This window comes from Vanacampus margaritifer, chromosome 15 (assembly GCF_051991255.1).
Source record: "Vanacampus margaritifer isolate UIUO_Vmar chromosome 15, RoL_Vmar_1.0, whole genome shotgun sequence".
Taxonomy (NCBI): domain Eukaryota; kingdom Metazoa; phylum Chordata; class Actinopteri; order Syngnathiformes; family Syngnathidae; genus Vanacampus; species Vanacampus margaritifer.
The window spans coordinates 45,001-51,402 of NC_135446.1; positions in this window are offsets into that span (position 1 = coordinate 45,001).

Here is a 6,402-nt window from a genome sequence, read left to right on the forward strand (position 1 = left end):
GTGTTCGGGGCTTGTTGCTGGTCGTTGGTGCCTGTGTTCGGGGCTTGTTGCTGGTCGTTGGTGCCTGTGTTCGGGGCTTGTTGCTGGCTGTTGGGGCCTGTGTTCGGGGCTTGTTGCTGGCCGTTGGTGCCTGTGTTCGGGGCTTGTTGCTGGTCGTTGGTGCCTGTGTTCGGGGCTTGTTGCTGGTCGTTGGTGCCTGTGTTCGGGGCTTGTTGCTGGTCGTTGGTGCCTGTGTTCGGGGCTTGTTGCTGGTCGTTGGTGCCTGTGTTCGGGGCTTGTTGCTGGTCGTTGGTGCCTGTGTTCGGGGCTTGTTGCTGGCTGTTGGGGCCTGTGTTCGGGGCTTGTTGCTGGCCGTTGGTGCCTGTGTTCGGGGCTTGTTGCTGGTCGTTGGTGCCTGTGTTCGGGGCTTGTTGCTGGTTGTTGGTGCCTGTGTTCGGGGCTTGTTGCTGGCTGTTGGTGCCTGTGTTCGGGGCTTGTTGCTGGCTGTTGGTGCCTGTGTTCGGGGCTTGTTGCTGGTTGTTGGTGCCTGTGTTCGGGGCTTGTTGCTGGCTGTTGGTGCCTGTGTTCGGGGCTTGTTGCTGGCTGTTGGTGCCTGTGTTCGGGGCTTGTTGCTGGTTGTTGGCGGGGCTCCATGATGGCGGGTGACCAGGGGCGACTGGCGGGTGACCAGGGGTCAAAATCGGCTGGCGGGTGCCCAGGGGTTGACATTGGATGGCGGGTGACCAGGGGTCAAAATCGGCTGGCGGGTGCCCAGGGGTTGACATTGGATGGAGGGTGCCCAGGGGTCGAAATCGACTGGCGGGTGCCCAGGGGTTGACATTGGATGGCGGGTGCCCAGGGGTCAAAATCGACTGGCGGGTGCCCAGGGGTTGACATTGGATGGCGGGTGCCCAGGGGTCGAAATCGACTGGCGGGTGCCCAGGGGTTGACATTGGATGGCGGGTGCCCAGGGGTCGAAATCGACTGGCGGGTGCCCAGGGGTTGACATTGGATGGCGGGTGCCCAGGGGTCGAAATCGACTGGCGGGTGCCCAGGGGTTGACATTGGATGGCGGGTGCCCAGGGGTCGAAATCGACTGGCGGGTGCCCAGGGGTTGACATTGGATGGCGGGTGCCCAGGGGTCGAAATCGACTGGCGGGTGCCCAGGGGTTGACATTGGATGGCGGGTGCCCAGGGGTCGAAATCGACTGGCGGGTGCCCAGGGGTTGACATTGGATGGCGGGTGCCCAGGGGTCGAAATCGACTGGCGGGTGCCCAGGGGTTGACATTGGATGGCGGGTGCCCAGGGGTCGAAATCGACTGGCGGGTGCCCAGGGGTTGACATTGGATGGCGGGTGCCCAGGGGTTGACATTGGATGGCGGGTGCCCAGGGGTCGAAATCGACTGGCGGGTGCCCAGGGGTTGACATTGGATGGCGGGTGCCCAGGGGTCAAAATCGACTGGCGGGTGCCCAGGGGTTGACATTGGATGGCGGGTGCCCAGGGGTCAAAATCGACTGGCGGGTGCCCAGGGGTTGAAATTGACCAGGGGGAGAGCGCCTGCCATAGCCGAAATAGGAGCGCTATGGGCGGCCTGCCTCAGCAGATTTGGCCCCCCAAATCCTGGTTCTCAAAAATTTTCAAAGTCAACTTTTTTCAAAATATTTTCAGAGTGCCACTTCCCAGGGGGATTCTCGCCTGCCATAGCCGAAATAAGAGCATTATAGGCGGCCGCCCTCAGCACATTTGGCCCCCCAATCCTGGTTCTCAAATTTTTTCAAAGTCAACTTTTTTCGAAATATTTTCAGAGTGCCACCTCCAGCGGAGCTCTCGCCTGCCATAGCCGAAATAAGAGCACTATGGGCGGCCGCCCTCAGCACATTTGGCCCCCCCATCCTGGAGCGCCATGGACCAGGGGGAGAGCGCCTCTCTTTGGGGCTTGTTGCTGGCTGTTGGCGTGGCTCCATGGACCAGGGGGAGAGCGCCATGGACCAGGGGGAGAGCACCTGCCATAGCCGAAATAAGAGCACTATAGGCGGCCGCCCTCAGCACATTTGGCCCCCCCATCCTGGAGCGCCATGGACAAGGGGGAGAGCGCCTCTCTTCGGGGCTTGATGCCTGTTGGCGGGGCTCCATGGACCAGGGGGAGAGCGCCTCTCTTTGGGGCTTGTTGCTGGCTGTTGGCGTGGCTCCATGGACCAGGGGGAGAGCGCCATGGACCAGGGGGAGAGCACCTGCCATAGCCGAAATAAGAGCACTATAGGCGGCCGCCCTCAGCACATTTGGCCCCCCCATCCTGGAGCGCCATGGACCAGGAGGAGAGCGCCTCTCTTCGGGGCTTGATGCCTGTTGGCGGGGCTCCATGGACCAGGGGGAGAGCGCCTCTCTTTGGGGCTTGTTGCTGGCTGTTGGCGTGGCTCCATGGACCAGGGGGAGAGCGCCATGGACCAGGGGGAGAGCACCTGCCATAGCCGAAATAAGAGCACTATAGGCGGCCGCCCTCAGCACATTTGGCCCCCCCATCCTGGAGCGCCATGGACCAGGAGGAGAGCGCCTCTCTTCGGGGCTTGATGCCTGTTGGCGGGGCTCCATGGACCAGGGGGAGAGCGCCTCTCTTTGGGGCTTGTTGCTGGCTGTTGGCGTGGCTCCATGGACCAGGGGGAGAGCGCCATGGACCAGGGGGAGAGCACCTGCCATAGCCGAAATAAGAGCACTATAGGCGGCCGCCCTCAGCACATTTGGCCCCCCCATCCTGGAGCGCCATGGACCAGGAGGAGAGCGCCTCTCTTCGGGGCTTGATGCCTGTTGGCGGGGCTCCATGGACCAGGGGGAGAGCGCCTCTCTTTGGGGCTTGTTGCTGGCTGTTGGCGTGGCTCCATGGACCAGGGGGAGAGCGCCATGGACCAGGGGGAGAGCACCTGCCATAGCCGAAATAAGAGCACTATAGGCGGCCGCCCTCAGCACATTTGGCCCCCCCATCCTGGAGCGCCATGGACCAGGGGGAGAGCGCCTCTCTTCGGGGCTTGATGCCTGTTGGCGGGGCTCCATGGACCAGGGGGAGAGCGCCTCTCTTTGGGGCTTGTTGCTGGCTGTTGGCGTGGCTCCATGGACCAGGGGGAGAGCGCCATGGACCAGGGGGAGAGCACCTGCCATAGCCGAAATAAGAGCACTATAGGCGGCCGCCCTCAGCACATTTGGCCCCCCCATCCTGGAGCGCCATGGACCAAGGGGAGAGCGCCTCTCTTCGGGGCTTGATGCCTGTTGGCGGGGCTCCATGGACCAGGGGGAGAGCGCCTCTCTTTGGGGCTTGTTGCTGGCTGTTGGCGTGGCTCCATGGACCAGGGGGAAAGCGCCATGGACCAGGGGGAGAGCACCTGCCATAGCCGAAATAAGAGCACTGTAGGCGGCCGCCTCAGCACATTTGGCCCCCCCATCCTGGAGCGCCATGGACAAGGGGGAGAGCGCCTCTCTTCGGGGCTTGATGCCTGTTGGCGGGGCTCCATGGACCAGGGGGAGAGCGCCTCTCTTTGGGGCTTGTTGCTGGCTGTTGGCGTGGCTCCATGGACCAGGGGGAGAGCGCCATGGACCAGGGGGAGAGCACCTGCCATAGCCGAAATAAGAGCACTATAGGCGGCCGCCCTCAGCACATTTGGCCCCTCCATCCTGGAGCGCCATGGACAAGGGGGAGAGCGCCTCTCTTCGGGGCTTGTTGCTGGCTGTTGGCGGGGCTCCATGTACCAGGGGGAGAGCGCCATGGACCAGGGGGAGAGTGCCTCTCTTCGGGGCTTGATGCCTGTTGGCGGGGCTCCATGGACCAGGAAGAGAGCGCCTCTCTTTGGGGCTTGTTGCTGGCTGTTGGCGGGGCTCCATGGACCAGGGGGAAAGCGCCATGGACCAGGGGGAGAGCGCCTGCCATAGCCGAAATAGGAGCACTATAGGCGGCCGCCCTCAGCACATTTGGCCTGTCGCCGCTGTCCGCTGGCCGCTGTCCGCTGGCCGCTGTCCGCTGGCCGCTGTCCGCTTTCCCCTTTACTTTCAGCACTTTCAGCACTTTCAGCACTTTCAGCACTTCCAGCACTTCCAGCACTTCCAGCACTTCCAGCTCTTCCCCCTCTTTCCCTTCTTCCAACTGCGGGCGCGCCGGGCGCACAGGGGCTCGTGCGGAGGGGTGTGTGTGCGTGCATGTGCCGAACAAGGAGGAGAGCGCCTCACTTCGGGGCTTGTCGCTGGCCGTCGGCGGGGCTCCAAGGACCAGGGGGAGAGCGCCTCTCTTTGGGGGCTTGATGCTGGCTGTTGGCGCGTGTCTTCGGGGCTCCACGGACCAGTGGGAGAGCGCCTGTCTTCGGGGCTTGATGCTGGCCGTTTGCGGGACTCCATGGACCAGGGGGAGAGCGCCATGGACCAGGGGGAGAGCGTCTCTCTTCAGGGATTGACCAGGGCTCCAATCTTCCCATTGAAATGAATGGCGGGTGACCAGGCGTCCAAATCCCCCATTGAAATGAAGGCCGGATGCCCAGGGCTCCAATCTCCCCATTGAAATGAATGGCGGGTGACCGGGCGTCCAAATCCCCCATTGAAATGAAGGCCGGGTGCCAAGGGCTCCAATCTCCCCATTGAAATGAATGCCGGGTGACCGGGCGTCCAAATCCCCCATTGAAATGAAGGCCGGGTGCCCAGGGCTCCAATCTCCCCATTGAAATGAATGGCGGGTGACCGGGCGTCCAAATCCCCCATTGAAATGAAGGCCGGGTGCCCAGGGCTCCAATCTCCCCAGTGAAATGAATGGCGGGTGACCAGGCGTCCAAATCCCCCATTGAAATGAAGGCCGGGTGCCCAGGGCTCCAATCTCCCCATTGAAATGAATGGCGGGTGACCAGGCGTCCAAATCCCCCATTGAAATGAAGGCCGGGTGCCCAGGGCTCCAATCTCCCCAGTGAAATGAATGGCGGGTGACCAGGCGTCCAAATCCCCCATTGAAATGAAGGCCGGGTGCCCAGGGCTCCAATCTCCCCAGTGAAATGAATGGCGGGTGACCAGGCGTCCAAATCCCCCATTGAAATGAAGGCCGGGTGCACAGGGCTCCAATCTCCCCATTGAAATGAATGGCGGGTGACCAGGCGTCCAAATCCCCCATTGAAATGAAGGCCGGGTGCCCAGGGCTCCAATCTCCCCATTGAAATGAATGGCGGGTGACCAGGCGTCCAAATCCCCCATTGAAATGAAGGCCGGGTGACCAGGCGTCCAAATCCCCCATTGAAATGAAGGCCGGGTGCCCAGGGCTCCAATCTCCCCATTGAAATGAATGGCGGGTGACCAGACGTCCAAATCCCCCATTGAAATGAAGGCCGGATGCCCAGGGCTCCAATCTCCCCATTGAAATGAATGCCGGGTGACCAGGCGTCCAAATCCCCCCATTGAAATGAATGGCGGGTGACCAGGCGTCCAAATCCCCCATTGAAATGAAGGCCGGGTGCCCAGGGCTCCAATCTCCCCATTGAAATGAATGGCGGGTGACCAGACGTCCAAATCCCCCATTGAAATGAAGGCCGGATGCCCAGGGCTCCAATCTCCCCATTGAAATGAATGCCGGGTGACCAGGCGTCCATATCCCCCCCCATTGAAATGAATGACGGGTGACCAGGCAGGCGAGAGCCCCCGCTGCAGAGGCTCCAGAGGTGGCACTCTGAAAATATTTCAAAAAAAGTTGACTTTGAAATTTTTGGAGAACCAGGATTTGGGGGGGGCAAATGTGCTGAGGCAGGCCGCCCATAGTGCTCCTATTTCGGCCTGGGCGCGCCAGAGCACCCCCCTGGAAGTGGCACTCTGAAAATAATTCAAAAAAAGTTGACTTTGAAAATTTTTGAGAACCAGGATTTGGGGGGGGCAAATGTGCTGAGGCAGGCCGCCCATAGTGCTCCTATTTCGTCCTGGGCGCGCCAGAGCACCCCCCTGGAAGTGGCACTCTGAAAATAATTTAAAAAAAATGACTTTGAAAATTTTTGAGAACCAGGATTTGGGGGGGGCAAATGTGCTGAGGCAGGCCGCCCATAGTGCTCCTATTTCGGCCTGGGCGCGCCAGAGCACCCCCCTGGAAGTGGCACTCTGAAAATAATTCGAAAAAAGATGACTTTGAAAATTTTTGAGAACCAGGATTTGGGGGGGCAAATCTGCTCAGGCAGGCCGCCCATAGTGCTCCTATTTCGGCCTGGGCGAGCCAGAGCCCCCCCTGGAAGTGCCCCATTCATTTTCAATGGCCGGGTGACCAGGCGTCGAAAAATGCCATAGGAAATGAATGGGGCCCATTCATTTTCAATGGCCGGGTGACCAGGGGGCCAGTACCACCTGCCGCCATTAGGGGCGCTGTAGATAGGGGACCTCGTCCCCCCATTCGAGAGGTTTGCCCCCAAACCTCAAAATGTATGGG